Source organism: Bubalus kerabau, chromosome 6, assembly GCF_029407905.1.
Source record: "Bubalus kerabau isolate K-KA32 ecotype Philippines breed swamp buffalo chromosome 6, PCC_UOA_SB_1v2, whole genome shotgun sequence".
Lineage (NCBI taxonomy): Eukaryota > Metazoa > Chordata > Mammalia > Artiodactyla > Bovidae > Bubalus > Bubalus kerabau.
This window is the reverse complement of record NC_073629.1, coordinates 62,141,745-62,159,203: the sequence shown is the minus strand read 5'-3', so window position 1 is coordinate 62,159,203 and position 17,459 is coordinate 62,141,745.

Here is a 17,459-nt window from a genome sequence, read left to right as displayed (position 1 = left end):
TTACTTCATATTAGATTACCTGATACTGTCTGTGTCTTTCTCCTTTCACTTTTCCTTTACATTGTGGTGGGTCTATATCAGTAATCAGAAAAAGAGATAGTAAAATAAGTTTTTCCACTTTAAAAGTAACAAATACATTTCCTTTCACCTCACTTAAGTTTGCTAGATTTGCTGAAAGAAATTTGAAAAACTACCAGAGAAATGTGTCAGCAAAAGGCAGGACCTGTTCAGTACAGAATCACAACTTTGATTTGAAGCTTTGGCAGTTTATTTTGAGAGATTACCATGTGTTTGGGAATAACTTGTAGAGCTGAGTGGGGAGAAAAAACCTAAATGATTTTGAAAGAACTGCAAGATATTTGAAATGAGTGTAGGTGAGAATTAATTCATAAACAGAGAGAAAAGAAAATATCTAATAAGAAAAGGAGAGTGACAAAGATGCCTCGTGTCTTGAGAGATAGTGATTTGGGGAGTACTCTTTATTCTACTTTTAAATATATATATATATTTATTTATTTTTAATTGATACATGATTGGTTTACAATATTGGTTTGATTTCTGTCATACATCAACATTAATTAACCATAGGTGTCCTCCCTATCTTGAATCTTTCTCCTGTCTCCTGCTGATTCCCACCCCTCTAGGTTATTACAGAGCCCCCATTTGAATTCCCTTAGTCATACAGCAAATTCCCATTGGCTATCTATTTACATGTGTTAGTGTATATACATCCATGCTCTCTCCATTCATCTCACCCTCTCCCTCTTCTCCCCAACCCTTGCCCATAAGTTTGTTCTCTATGCCTGCATCTCCATTGCTGCTTTGTGATCGGATTCGTCAAACCACCCTTTTAGATTCCCTCAGCTCAGTTCAGTCGCTCAGTCGTGTCCGACTCTTTGTGACCCCATGAATAGCAGCACGCCAGGCCTCCCTGTCCATCACCAGCTCCCGGAGCTCGCTCAAACTCACATCCATCAAGTCGGTGATGCCATCCAGCCATCTCATCCTCTGTCGTCCCCTTCTCCTCCTGCCCCCAATCCCTCCCCGCATGAGTATTTTCCAATGAGTCAACTCTTCTCATGAGGTGGCCAAAGCACTGGAGTTTCAGCTTTAGCATCATTCCTTCCAAAGAAATCCCAGGGCTGATCTCCTTCAGAATGGACTGGTTGGATCTCTTTGCAGTCCAAGGGACTCTCAAGAGTCTTCTCCAACACCACAGTTCAAAAGCATCAATTCTTCACATGTGTTAATATACGATATCTGTTTTTCTCTTTCTGACTTACTTCACTCTGTATAATAGGTTCTAGGTTAATCCACCTCATTAGAACTGACCCAAATGCATACCTTTTTATGGCTCAGTAGTATTCCATTGTAAAATTAAAAGCTTCTACACAGCAAAGGAGACTATCAATAAGGTGAAAAGACAGCCCTCAGAATGGGAGAAAAATTATAGCAAATCTACTTGATTTTTATAGCCCTGAATTACAGCTTTTCTTTGTGGTGGTGGTCATGGTGGTTTAACTGCTAAGTGGTGTCCAACTTTTGCCACCCCATGAACTGTATGTAGCCTGCCAGTCTCCTCTGTCCATGGCATTCTCCAGGCAACTATATTGGAATGGGTTGCCATTTCCTCCTCCATTCTTACTCTGTAGCAGGGAGCAAAATAATTAGCATCGCTTTTTTGTTGCTCTTGTTACTTTTCTCTAGAACCAGAGAAACTTGGGTTTAGATCTTAAGACAAAGATCTTTGTACTCGCTGCATAAATTTGAACTAGTGAGCAAATTTCCTTAATGCTCACATTTCTCACATGCAAATAGAAGCTAAGAGTACTCACCTTGCAGAGATATTAGAAGGACGGCATGTAAGAGGCAGTTAATCTTGGGCATACCTAGAAGTCTAAAAGGGAACTGTGTGGCAGGTACAGCTGATCTGAAGGATGGAGACCAGAGATAAGGCTGAGACCAGTCTGAGTGAGGAATCCTCCAATGCTCAGTCAAATAAAAAAGTCTTGATCATTGGTGAAATCCTGGTCTTGGCTGAGGAGATAGACTGGTAGAGGGTACTGACCTGGGGTCAAGGATATTTCCAATGGTGTCATTAACTTGTGTCTGGAGAGTCAATGATGAGAGATCATAGAGACCTAAGAAACATGAGTGATATCCTAGGGCATGAATAGCCAAGGAGAAAAGTCTAGACTTTAAGCAGGTTGAGTACATATCACCATGGAGTTCAAAGGCTGATGGTGTACGCAAACTGATGATGGTCAACAAAGGCAGTGTACTGCAGAATTAGTAGCAAGCCTTTCGCTACCAGGAAAAGAAGGGTTATATAAAGAAATAAAGCATATCTAATGTGCCCTGATAAGATTTCTATCATCCATCCTTCTCTTGAGCTCAGATCTCATAGGCTTTCTTTAACTTTAGGCATCACATGGCTTCTACTTATGGCTTTATGTTTATGCAGCACTTATAAATAACCTACATATCTTCAGACCTCAATTTGATGCTACTCTTTTAGAGAATTCTTATCTGCACAAACCCCAAGGGCTGCCAAAATAAGGTCTTCTAATCTTGTACTTCTCCTTCTTATCAGTAATAGTAACTTAGTTAAATGGTCTCTAATTAGTAATTTAAAATTTCTCCACTTACTATTTCTTTTTTTTTTTTTCTTTTTTTGAGGAGAGACTATCTTATTCAGCCAGTGGCTTATATCATGAGTGATTGCAATGGCAGCTTGCCTAAGATGAAAAATTAATAAGTATTTGTTAAATGATTAAATGAATAATAGTCAGACAGCCTTAAAAGTCTTATGTGTAAGATGAAGAACTTTAATAGTTGAATTAAAAAAAGAAAAAAACTTTAGCAGTAACACAACAATCAGAAAACTCTATTACCTGGGACAGGGAAGAAATAGGGAAAAAAGCCTAAATGGAGAATTAAATAGAACCTCCACAGCAGTCTATTAGTGAAATACTCTGAAGTTTTAAAACCCTACACTAGAGTTAGACTTGTAATAAATTAGATGACGAGAATCTATACATAGTCTGTCCTTAGGTTGTCCTGCTTCTTTTCAGCTAATATACTTTGATGATTTCTAAAACTGATTCAAGTAAACCTCAGTTTTAATAAAAACAAGCATCTGAACTGTGCACAGCTATCTCATTAGTCATATCATTTTAAATAATGATGCTTAATATTAATGTCAGATATTGAGTAATTTCATTTATTTTTCTCACTTAATCCTATTAACCTTCTGAGGCAGACATTATTTGAATTTTGAAGATGAGAACATTCAAGGAGGTTAAGTAATTTGTCTGAAGTTATACAGCTGTGAAGAAGCATAGCTGAAATTTGAACCCAGTTGTAGGTTATTGCAGAGCTCATTTTCTTAACCTAATGCTAAACCAGACATAGTATAACCAATGTGGGACTCCCTTTGTTGCTTTATCAGTTTAGTCAAGATCTTATAAAAAGTACCCTAATGGAAACTTTTTAAAAAAATGTGTCAGAAAGCCAGAATCTTACATATTCACTTCAAGACTCTATTCAACAGATCAAGATTTTATCTATTGCACTTTCTTTTGTTTCTATTCCCTATTCCTTTTTTTAAGTAAATAAAATGAGAGAAAGTTTGAACACCAACAGTTTGAACTAGCCAAAAGATCCTGACAGGAAATAGACTTTGTATCAGTATATTTGGAACCAAACTCTACTGTAAAAATAAGACCAATAACTGGAAGTAGGAGGCTTAAGTCCAAACCCTGACTCCAGAGAACTCCTGACTCCAAGGAACATTAATTGACAGGAGCTCATCAAACGCCTCCATACCAACACTGAAACCAAGCACCACACAAGGGCCAACAAGTTCCAGGGTAAGACATACCAAGCAAATTCTCCAGCAACAAAGGAACACAGCCCTGAGCTTCAAGATACAGGCTGCCCAAAGTCACCCCAAAACCATAGACATCTCATAACTCATTACTGGACATTTCATTACACTCCAGAGAGAAGAAATACAGCTCCATCCACCAGAACATCGACACAACCTTCCCTAACCAGGAAACCTTGACAAGCCACCTGTACAAACCCACACACAGTGAGGAAACACCACAATAAAGAGAACTCCACAAACTGTCAGAATACAGAAAGGACACCCCAAACTCAGTAATTTAAACAAGATGAAGAGACAGAGGAATAGCCAGCAGATAAAGGAACAGGATAAATGCCCACCAAACCAAACAAAAGAGGAAGAGATAGGGAATCTACCTGATAAAGAATTCCAAATAATGATAGTGAAATTGATCCAAAATCTTGAAATTAAAATGGAATCACAGATAAATAGCCTGGAGGCAAGGATTGAGAAGATGCAAGAAAGGTTTAACAAGGACTTAGAAGAAATAAAAAAGAGTCAATATATAATGAATAATGCAATAAGTGAAATTAAAAACACTCTGGAGGCAACAAATAGTAGAATAACAGAGGCAGAAGATAGGATTAGTGAATTAGAAGATAGAATGGTAGAAATAAATGAATTAGAGAGGATAAAAGAAAAACAAATTAAAAGAAATGAGGACAATCTCAGAGACCTCCAGGACAATATTAAACGCTACAACATTCGAATCATAGGGGTCCCAGAAGAAGAAGACAAAAAGAAAGACCATGAGAAAATACTTGAGGAGATAATAGTTGAAAACTTCCCTAAAATGGGGAAGGAAATCATCACCCAAGTCCAAGAAACCCAGAGAGTCCCAAACAGGATAAACCCAAGGCGAAACACCCCAAGACACATATTAATCAAATTAACAAAGATCAAACACAAAGAACAAATATTAAAAGCAGCAAGGGAAAAACAACAAATAACACACAAGGGAATACCCATAAGGATAACAGCTGATCTTTCAATAGAAACTCTTCAAGCCAGGAGGGAATGGCAAGACATACTTAAAATGATGAAAGAAAATAACCTACAGCCCAGATTATTGTACCCAGCAAGGATCTCATTCAAGTATGAAGGAGAAATCAAAAGCTTTTCAGACAAGCAAAAGCTGAGAGAATTCTGCACCACCAAACCAGCTCTCCAACAAATACTAACGGATATTCTCTAGACAGGAAACACAAAAACAGTGTATAAATTCGAACCCAAAACAATAAAGTAAATGGCAATGGGATCATACTTATCAGTAATTACCTTAAACGTAAATGGGTTGAATGCCCCAACCAAAAGACAAAGACTGGCTGAATGGATACAAAAACAAGACCCATACATATGTTGTCTACAAGAGACCCACCTCAAAACATGGTACACATACAGACTGAAAGTGAAGGGCTGGAAAAAGATTTTCCATGTAAATAGGGACCAAAAGAAAGCAGGAGTAGCAATACTCGTATCAGATAAAATAGACTTTAAAACAAAGACTGTGAAAAGAGACAAAGATGGTCACTACATAATGATCAAAGGATCAATCCAAGAAGAAGATATAACAATTATAAATATATATGCACCCAACACGGGAGCACCACAGTATGTAAGACAAATGCTAACAAGTATGAAAGGAGAAATTAACAATAACACAATAATAGTGGGAGACTTTAATACCCCACTCACACCTATGGATAGATCAACTAAACAGAAAATTAACAAGGAAACACAAACTTTAAATGATATAATAGACCAGTTAGACCTAATTGATATCTATAGGGCATTTCATCCCAAAACAATGAATTTCACCTTTTTCTCAAGCACATATGGAACCTTCTCCAGGATAGATCACATCCTGGGCCATAAAGCTAGCCTTGGTAAATTCAAAAAAATAGAAATCATTCCAAGCATCTTTTCTGACCACAATGCAGTAAGATTAGATCTCAATTACAGGAGAAAAACTATTAAAAATTCCAACATATGGAGGCTGAACAACACGCTGCTGAATAACCAACAAATCACAGAAGAAATCAAAAAAGAAATCAAAATGTGCATAGAAACGAATGAAAATGAAAACACAACAACCCAAAACCTGTGGGACACGGTAAAAGCAGTCCTAAGGGGAAAGTTCATAGCAATACAGGCACACCTCAAGAAACAAGAAAAAAGTCAAATAAATAACCTAACTCTACACCTAAAGCAACTAGAAAAGGAAGAAATGAAGAACCCCAGGGTTAGTAAAAGGAAAGAAATCTTAAAACTTAGAGCAGAAATAAATGCAAAAGAAACAAAAGAGATCATAGCAAGAATCAACAAAACCAAAAGCTGGTTTTTTGAAAGGATAAATAAAATTGACAAACCATTAGCCAGACTCATCAAGAAACAAAGGGAGAAAAATCAAATCAATAAAATTAGAAATGAAAATGGAGAGATCACAACAGACAACACAGAAATACAAAGGATCATAAGAGAGTACTATCAACAATTATATGCCAATAAAATGGACAACGTGGAAGAAATGGACAAATTCTTAGAAAAGTACAACTTTCCAAAACTCGACCAGGAAGAAATAGAAAATCTTAACAGACCCATCACAAGCACGGAAATTGAAACTGTAATCAAAAATCTTCCAGCAAACAAAAGCCCAGGTCCAGACGGTTTCACAGCTGAATTCTACCAAAAATTTAGAGAAGAGCTAACACCTATCCTGCTCAAACTCTTCCAGAAAATTGCAGAGGATGGTAAACTTCCAAACTCATTCTATGAGGCCACCATCACCCTAATACCAAAACCTGACAAAGATCCCACAAAAAAAGAAAACTACAGGCCAATATCACTGATGAACATAGATGCAAAAGTCCTTAACAAAATTCTAGCAATCAGAATCCAACAACACATTAAAAAGATCATACACCATGACCAAGTGGGCTTTATCCCAGGGATGCAAGGATTCTTCAATATCCGCAAATCAATCAATGTAATACACCACATTAACAAATTGAAAAATAAAAACCATATGATTATCTCAATAGATGCAGAGAAAGCCTTTGACAAAATTCAACATCCATTTATGATCAAAACTCTCCAGAAAGCAGGAATAGAAGGAACATACCTCAACATAATCAAAGCTATATATGACAAACCCACAGCAAACATTATCCTCAATGGTGAAAAATTGAAAGCATTTCCTCTAAAGTCAGGAACAAGACAAGGGTGCCCACTTTCACCATTACTATTCAACATAGTGTTGGAAGTTTTGGCCACAGCAATCAGAGCAGAAAAAGAAATAAAAGGAATCCAAATTGGAAAAGAAGAAGTAAAGCTCTCACTGTTTGCAGATGACATGATCCTCTACATAGAAAACCCTAAAGACTCCACCAGAAAATTACTAGAACTAATCAATGACTATAGTAAAGTTGCAGGATATAAAATCAACACCCAGAAATCCCTTGCATTCCTATACACTAATAATGAGAAAACAGAAAGAGAAATTAAGGAAACAATTCCATTCACCATTGCAACGGAAAGAATAAAATACTTAGGAATATATCTACCTAAAGAAACTAAAGACCTATATATAGAAAACTATAAACACTGGTGAAAGAAATCAAAGAGGACACTAACAGATGGAGAAATATACCATGTTCATGGATTGGAAGAATCAATATAGTGAAAATGAGTATACTACCCAAAGCAATTTATAGATTCAATGCAATCCCTATCAAGCTACCAACAGTATTCTTCACAGAGCTAGAACAAATAATTTCACAATTTGTATGGAAATACAAAAAACCTCGAATAGCCAAAGCTATCTTGAGAAAGAAGAATGGAACTGGAGGAATCAACCTACCTGACTTCAGGCTCTACTACAAAGCCACAGTTCTCAAGACAGTATGGTACTGGCACAAAGACAGAAATATAGATCAATGGAACAAAATAGAAAGCCCAGAGATAAATCCACGCACATATGGACACCTTATCTTTGACAAAGGAGGCAAGAATATACAATGGATCAAAGACAATCTCTTTAACAAGTGGTGCTGGGAAATCTGGTCAACCACTTGTAAAAGAATGAAACTAGAACACTTTCTAACACCATACACAAAAATAAACTCAAAATGGATTAAAGATCTCAACATAAGACCAGAAACTATAAAACTCCTAGAGGAGAACATAGGCAAAACACTCTCCGACATACATCACAGCAGGATCCTCTATGACCCACCTCCCAGAATATTGGAAATAAAAGCAAAAATAAACAAATGGGACCTAATTAACCTTAAAAGCTTCTGTACATCAAAGGAAACTATTAGCAAGGTGAAAAGACAGCCTTCAGAATGGGAGAAGATAATAGCAAATGAAGCAACTGACAAACAACTAATCTCGAGAATATACAAGCAACTCCTACAGCTCAACTCCAGAAAAATAAATGACCCAATCAAAAAATGGGCCAAAGAACTAAATAGACATTTCTCCAAAGAAGACATACAGATGGCTAACAAACACATGAAAAGATGCTCAACACCACTCATTATCAGAGAAATGCAAATCAAAACCACTATGAGGTACCATTTCACACCAGTCAGAATGGCTGCGATCCAAAAGTCTATAAGTCATAAATGCTGGAGAGGGTGTGGAGAAAAGGGAACCCTCTTGCACTGTTGGTGGGAATGCAAACTAGTACAGCCACTATGGAGAACAGTGTGGAGATTCCTTAAAGAACTGGAAATAGAACTGCCTTATGATCCAGCAATCCCACTGCTGGGCATACACACTGAGGAAACCAGAAGGGAAAGAGACACCTGTACCCCAGTGTTCATCACAGCACTGTTTATAATAGCCAGGACATGGAAGCAACCTAGATGTCCATCAGCAGATGAATGGATAAGAAAGCAGTGGTACATATACACAATGGAGTATTACTCAGCCATTAAAAAGAATACATTTGAATCAGTTCTAATGAGGTGGATGAAACTGGAGCCTATTATACAGAGTGAAGTAAGCCAGAAAGAAAAACACCAATACAGTATACTAACGCATATATATGGAATTTAGAAAGATGGTAACAATATCCCTGCGTACGAGACAGCAAAAGGGACACTGATATATAAAACAGTCTTATGGACTCTGGGGGGAGAGGGAGAGGGTGGGAAGATTTGGGAGAATGGCATTGAAACCTGTAAAATGTCATGTATGAAACGCGTTGCCAGTCCAGGTTCGATGCACGATACTGGATGCTTGGGGCTGGTGCACTGGGACGACCCAGAGAGATGGTGTGGGGAGGGAGGAGGGAGGAGGGTTCAGGATGGGGAACACATGTATACCTGTGGCGGATTCATTTTGATATTTGGCAAAACTAATACAATTATGTAAAGTTTAAAAAATAAAATAAAATAAAAAAAAAAAAGATATTAAGAGGTTACACTAAAGCTGGGTACACCAGAGATAATAAATCTATGGAGAACAAACAAACAAAACAAACAAACAAAACAAAAACACAGAAATCTAAAGCAAGTCTGAAACCTGTTAGTTATATTTCAATTTATTTTTTTTTTTCTGTCTTCTTGTCTGTCTGTATAATCTGTTTTGTTTTTCAGATCAGTTCAGTTCAGTCACTCAGTTGTGTCTGACTCTTTGTGATCCTGTGAACTACAGCATGCCAGGCCTCCCTGTCCATCACCAATTCCTAGAGTTTATTCAAACTTATGTCCATTGAGTCAGTGATGCCATCTCATCCTCTATTGTCCCCTTCTTCTCCCACTTTCAATCTTCCTCAGCATCAGAGTCTTTTCGAATGAGTCAATTCTTCGCATCAGGTGACCAAAGTATTGGAGTTTCAGATTCAGCATCAGTCCTTCCAATGAATATTCAGGACTGATTTCCTTTAGGATGGACTGGTTGGATCTGTTAATTATATTTTATCTGCTTCTATTCTATCTGGAAGAAGCACAAGCTGGAATCAAGATTGCTGGGAGAAACATCAACAACCTCAGATATGCAGATGACACCATCCTTATGGCAGAAAGTGAAGAACTAAAGGGCCTCTTGATGAAAGTGAAAGAGGAGAGTGAAAAAGCTGGCTTAAAGCTCAACATTCAGAAAACTAAGATCATGGCATCTGGTCCCATCACTTCATGGCAAATAGATGGGGAAACAGTGGAAACAGTGGCTGACTTTATTTTGGATGGGCCTCCAAAATCACTGCAGATGGTCACTGCAGCCATGAAATTAAAAGACACTTACTCCTTGGAAGGAAAGTTATGACCAACCTAGACAGAATATTAAGAAGCAGAGATATTACTTTGTCAACAAAGGTCTGTCTAGTCGAGGCTATGGTTTTTCCAGTGGTCATTTATGGATGTGAGGGTTGGATTTTATAGAAACTGAGCACCAAATAATTAATGCTTTTGAACTGTGGTATTGGAAAAACCTCTTGAGAGTCCCTTGGACTACAAGGAGATCCAACCAGTCCATCCTAAAGGAGATCAGTCCTGAATGGAAGGACTGATGTTGAAGCTGAAACTCTAATACTTTGGCCACCTGATGCGAAGAGCTGACTGATTTGAAAAGACCCTGATGTTGGGAAAGATTGAGGGCAGGAGGAGAAGGGGATGACAGAGGATGAGATGGTTGGATGGCATCACTTAGTCAATGGACATGAGTTTAGGTGAACTCCAGGAGTTGGTGATGGACAGGGAGGTCTGGCATGCTGCCATTCCTGGGGTCACAAAGAGTCGGACGCGACTGAGCGACTGATCTGAACTGAACTGAACTGATTCTATGTCTTTCAGTTACTACAAATCACTTTGAAATTGATACCTTCCTTGTCTGCTTCTAGAATAATGGTTTTCCAGGTCAAGCTTCTAAGTTCACAGAGTTGGCCTCTCTCCAAGGCCCTGTTTATACAGCGCTATAAATTTACATACTCTGTCCCTTCCTGCCAAATCCTGAATCTAGATTATGCTAATCATAATTCTTGCTTAAAATTACATAACTTTCAAGAAGACAGCATTTATTTCTTGCTCATTATCAACAAATAGAACTCATAATTCCACAGTAAAGCATTAGAAAAAGGTTAAGAGTAGATTTCTGGAATATTTAACTCTTTTGTACCCATTAATTTAAAAAGTTCTTTTAGTGCAAAGTTGACATAAAGTAAAATGCACAAATCTTAAGAGAATTTGATGTGTTTTGACAAATGTATATACCCATGTAATTAACCCAAGCTTCTACTGAGATATAGCCATCATCCCCATAAAGTGCCTTTATGCTCCTCCGTGAGTCTTCCCCAAATGTCAAAGGCAAAAACTTTGCTGATTTTTTTCCACTACAGTTTTCTCTTTGTAGAAAGTAAATAGATACAGCCCAACAGTTAGTGCTTTCCTGGGTCTAGCTTGCTTCACACAGCATAATATCAGTAAAATGCACTCATATTCTTGCTTACAGCAATAGTTCATTAGTTTTTATTGCTGAACAACATTCCATTATATACTTGTCACACTTTGTTTTCCATTATTCTGGTGTTGGGGTTTGGATTGTTTCCAGTTTGGAGCTATTAAGAATAAACTTTATATGAACATTAAGGCTTTTATAGAAGATACATTTTTTATTTCTCTTGGGTAGATGCTTAGGCATGGAAATATTGGGTCGTGAGGTAAGGATCAGTACACTTTTATAAAAAACTACTAAACGTTTTAGACTCCTAGTAGCATTATATGTATAAGTGCTTTGGTTGTTACATATCCTTCATAGCACTTGGTGTTGTAAATATTTTAATTTTACTCATTCTACTAAGTATTCAGTAGGTTTCCTTGTGGTTTTTAATTGTATTTCCCTTGTGATACATGATGTTGAGGCTCTGTGTGTGTGTGTGTGTGTGTGTGTGCTTTCTAGCCAGTTGCATACCTTCCTATCAAAATATCTATGTTAGTCCTTTGTCCCCTTTTTTTCTCTAAATGTGTTTTTTTAATTATGAAAAGAGTACCTTATTCTAGATACAAGTCCTTGTAAGATATATGGATTTTGAAAATATTTTCTCCCAGTCTATGACTTGTTTATTCATTTTATTAGTGCATTTTGATGAGGATAAATTTTTAATCGTAATTAGATGCTATTTTATTGTCAATTATTGTCAATAAACTATAGTATCCCTAAATTTTTTGCAAGTATTTGGTTCTATTTTTTCCTTCCATCTTCTTATTGCAGAGGAAAAGATTAAGATACATACTGTGTATGAGTTAGAATCTAGTTCTAATGAGGTGGATGAAACTGGAGCCTATTATACAGAGTGAAGTAAGCCAGAAAGAAAAACACCAATACAGTATACTAACACATATATATGGAATTTAGAAAGATGGTAACAATAACCCTGTGTACGAGACAGCAAAAGAGACACTGATGTATAGAACAGTCTTATGGACTCTGTGGGAGAGGGAGAGGGTGGGAAGATTTGGGAGAATGGCATTGAAACATGTAAAATATCATGTATGAAATGAGTTGCCAGTCCAGGTTCGATGCACGATACTGGATGCTTGGGGCTAGTGCACTGGGACGACCCAGAGGGATGGAATGGGGAGGGAGGAGGGAGGAGGGTTCAGGATGGGGAACACATGTAAACCTGTGGCGGATTCATTTTGATATTTGGCAAATCTAATACAGTTATGTAAAGTTTAAAAATAAAATAAAATTAAAAAAAAAAAAACAAACAAACAAAAAAAAAAGAATCTAGTCAGAGAGGAGAAATTACCTTTAGTATTTCAGAAAGAGAGAATTTAATTCAGAATAGGTTATGAGACTGTTGGAAGGGCTAGAGTAACAAAACTTTATCTGAAGATTAGTGATGTGAAAACAAGAGGTGGAAAATCAAAAGGGAAGCAGAGGTTTCCCAGCACCTGATATGTCTGTGGAACTCTTTTTTTTTTTTTTTAATTTTATTTTTAAACTTTACATAATTGTAACTCTTACCCTTTGAACCAAAGAACTAGGAACACTCTTCAGGGCCTCTGTTACTGCATGTTCAGGTTTTCTTCTTGTTCCTGCCCTACTGCTGTTGCTAATGCAACAGAAAACAGAAAATATGGATAAAATCATCCCTTCTTCCCTGTTTCTTCTGATATTCCATCAGTGCCTCCCACTTGGATTTCTAATTATGAAAATATAAAGACAGAAGTTTAGCTAAAAGTACAGGAAATTTGACCTGGACATAAAGAATCAAGTCCCATTTCATTAAATAGGTTTTTAGAGTACAGGACTTTAAGTTCATAGTCAACATATTGATGCAGATGACCAAAAGACAGTGTATATTTGTTTGAGGCTTTCCCATGACCTGTGTACGATCCTATGCAGTCTGTTTAGGTCATGAGCAAAACTAAAACCTCAGTAAAAACGCTATTTTACCCTTATTCCTCCCACAAAATATAAATCAGGACACAAAGTAAGAGCCATCTCCTGAGGAAATCCTGAGCAAGCAGCCTCCCAAGGTCCACGCTCATCTGTATTCACAGCTCCAGAGCTTCTCTGGGGTTTGAGGTCATTGGGCTGCTGACTGGAGCAATCTCACAGCCTGATGTGACCAGAACCTTTGTGGAAGACAAAAATTATATGATAAAAAGTATTTTCCATATAATTGCACTAAATAATATGAACAACATCAATGTATCTATTAAATACTTCCTAGGGAGGAGAAGCATTTCAAAAATAGTGGCATAAGGAGCACTACAAAATTTCCCCCCAGAAAAACAACTGTAACACCTAAAAATTAAAAACAAACACACCAAATGAAGTCTCTGGAAATTGCCTTATGCAAATGGAAGTTTATTTATTCCAAAAAATTTATTAAATCTTTGTAGGAATAGTGACAGTTTATGGAAGTCAAGCCATGACCAGCTTCCTTTGTTTGTCTAGCTCAGGGTGATGGAAGTCTTATTCAGGGCAAGTACAGACCAGAAAATGGGATACTCTAAGAGATCTAACTTTATTTGGAACAAAACATGGGAAGTTGAGCCTAACACTGTCCAAACAACGATGATTTTAGTTAAGAGAAATCCCCCTGAGATCTAAGCAAGCCTAACAAGGGAATCAGACATTAATTTGATCAGACTGTGGAATGATTTATGCTCTAAGGCATTGTTGTAGAATAATAAGAGAACAAACAGCCAGCAGTTAGTGAGGAGTAACATTGGGGTGTGATATCAATATAGAGAGACCAGCCAGAAACTTACAAGGAGATAAGAGAGATCGGGGAAAGACTTTGTCAAAGGGCTCAGATAAAATCCTTATTCTCCTTGGGGTGAAGGGAGGGAGTTAAGGTAACTGTGCATGCCCCAAGCTGCACCCTCCGAGAAGTAACATTACAGGCTATACACCACACGAGAAATAGATTCCAATCAAGAGAGTCCTAAAATACAAGAAGGAATAACTGACATAATTGAAGGGAGAAACAGACAATTAAAATATAATAGTAAAAGACTTTAATACCCTTATTATTGGGGATGTTGAATAAAATCCCTATTCAATAGGAGTTTGGATAGAACAAGTAGACTTAATAGACACCTCTAGAACATTACACCCAACAACAGCAGAATATACATTTTTCTCAAGCACATATGGAATATTCTGTAAGATCAACCATATACTAGCCCATAAAACAATCTTAAGAAAATTTAAAAATATTGAAGTCATATAAAATATGTTCTCTGATTATGTAAAAATTAAACTAGGAAAAATCATCAAAAAGAATTTAGGAAATTTACAAATATGTGAAGTCAAGAAACATGGTTAGAAATAATTAATGGGTGTCAAAGAATACATTATAAGGGATATTAGAAAATATTTTGAGATGAAAGTGAAGAAACAACTAAAACCATGCTTAAAGTTACAGTTTATAACTATAAACATGTTTATTAAAAATTAGAAAATATCTCAAATCAACAACCTAATCTTCCACCTAATAATTATAAAAGAAAGAGCAAACTAAACCTAGATTAAGCACAATAAAGGAATTAATAAAGGTCATGTCAGGAATTAATGAAATGTTTAGAATACAGAATTGCAAAAGAAAAAATTCAATGAAACTAATTTGCTTTCTTTTGAAAAACCAACAAAATTGACAAAATTATGAATAGTGATCAAGAAAAAAAAGAGAAGTTTTAAAATACTGCAGTAGAGAATGAAATATGGGCCCTTATATCAGCAATATAGAAACTAAGGATTAAAAGGAAATGCTATCAAAAAGTTTATGCCAAACATATATATCTTAGATACATGGAAAAATTTCTAGAGAGACACATATAATCAAAACTGACTTTAATGGAAAATATGAACATACCTATGATATAACAAAGAAGCTTAATAAGTTTAAAACATCCCATGTTTAAAAAAAAAAAAAACACCATGCCTAGATCCATTACTGGTCATTTCTGATGAATATTTTAAAAATTAATATCAATTCTTCACAAATACTTTCAAAAATATACTGAGAAATGCACTTCCAATTCATTCTATGAAGCCACTATTTCTCTAATATAAAAAACAAATAAATTACAGGAAAGAGAACTAGAGATCAACATTACAAATTAATATAAATTTAAAAATCTTCAATAAAATACTACCAAACTGGATCCAGCAAGTGTAAAAGATTATATATAATAAACAAATGTGATTTATCCCAAGGATGTAAGGTTGTTTTAACAACTAAAATTCAATTATTTTGTTATGCCATGTTAACAGAAGTAAAAAAAACACACATGATAATCCTAAAATACACAAAATAAGTATTTGGCAAAAGTCCAGCTTTTCTTGATAAAACATTCCAAAAACCAGGCTTAGAAGGAAAATTCCTTAAATTGATAAAGGATATCTAAAAAAAAAATCCACAGATGACTCATAGATACATAATAAGAGATCGCTGTTTTAACTCTAAGATCAAGAATAAAATAAGAATAGATATTCTTGCCACTTCTATTGCATGTTGTACTGAAAGTACTATCCAGGCCAATTAGACAAGAGGAAAGAAATAACTACATCCAGATTGGAAAGAGAGAAGTATACTATTTCTATTCACAGATGATCTTTTATATACTAAATCCTAAAGAAATCACTAAAAAACTATTAGAACCAATATCCAAGTTAAGCAGAATAAGATCAATACACAAATTCAGTTACCTGCTATACAATAACAACAAACAACTTGAAAATAAAATTTAAAAAAAAATTCCATTTATGATAGTATGAGAAATAATTTTGAAATAAGTAATTAACAAAGAAAGTACAAAACTTGTATTCTGAAAACTACTAAACTTTGTTGAAAGAAATTGAACTCCTATATAAACAGAAGATATTTCATGTTTATGAATCAAAAAATTTAAATTCTTTGGTGGTCCAGTGGTTGAAAATCCATCTTCCAATGCAGAGGACACAAGTTCAATTTCTGGTCATGGAAGATCCCACATGCCCACAAGCAACTGGGCCCCTGTGTCACTACTACTGAGCCTGCACTCTGAAGTCCTCCAGATGCAACAACTGAGCCCACATGCAGCAACTGTTGAAGCCCACATGCCCTAGAGCCTGTACTCCTCATCAAGAAAGGCCACTACAATGAGAAGCCCCGTACACTAGAGAGTAGCTTTCACTCTTCACAACTATACTGGATGCTTGGGGCTGGTGCACTGGGACAACCCAGAGGGATGGTATGGGGAGGGAGGAGGGAGGAGGGTTCAGGATGGGGAACACATGTATACCTGTGGCGGATTCATTTCGATATATGGCAAAACCAATACAATATTGTAAAGTTAAAAAATAAAATAAAATTTAAAAATATATATATTTATTAAAAAAAAAGAGAAAGCCCTCGAGCAGAAATGAAGACCCAGCACAGCCAATAATAAACAAATAAATAAAAATAGGCATTAAAAAAAGACTTGCTAAAATGGCAAGATTCCCCAAACCGGCCTATTGATTCAATGAATTCTCTATCAAAATCTCTGATACCTTTTTCAAAATTCATAAGCAATTCCTCAGAATATTAAACATAAACTTGCCATATGATCCTCAACAATTTCATTTGTATGTTGAAAGAAGAATGAAAGCATATATCCACAAATAATCTTGTACATGAATATTCCTAATATTTATAGCTGCCAAAAAAGTGGAAACATACCAAATAGATAAAAAATTGTAATATATTAATATAATGTAATATTATTCAGTAATAAGGAAAGAAGTCATAAAACATGCTACAGCATGAATGAAACTTGAAAATACTATGTTGATAAAGAAATCAGTCACAAAAGACATATTGTATTATTATCTTCATTTGAAATGTCCAGGATAGATGCATGCATAGACAGAAAGTATATTAGGAGATGGAGATTTTTGGGGAGTAGTGAAAAAGTTCTACAATAATTTTGTAGTAACAGTTGTAAAAGTCTATGAATATCTTAAGAAAAATATTGACTTGTTTAATGATTAAGTATTTTAATTATATTTCAGTAAAGCTTTAATAGCAAAAAAAAAAAAAAAAAAAAGACATCTAGAAGAACTG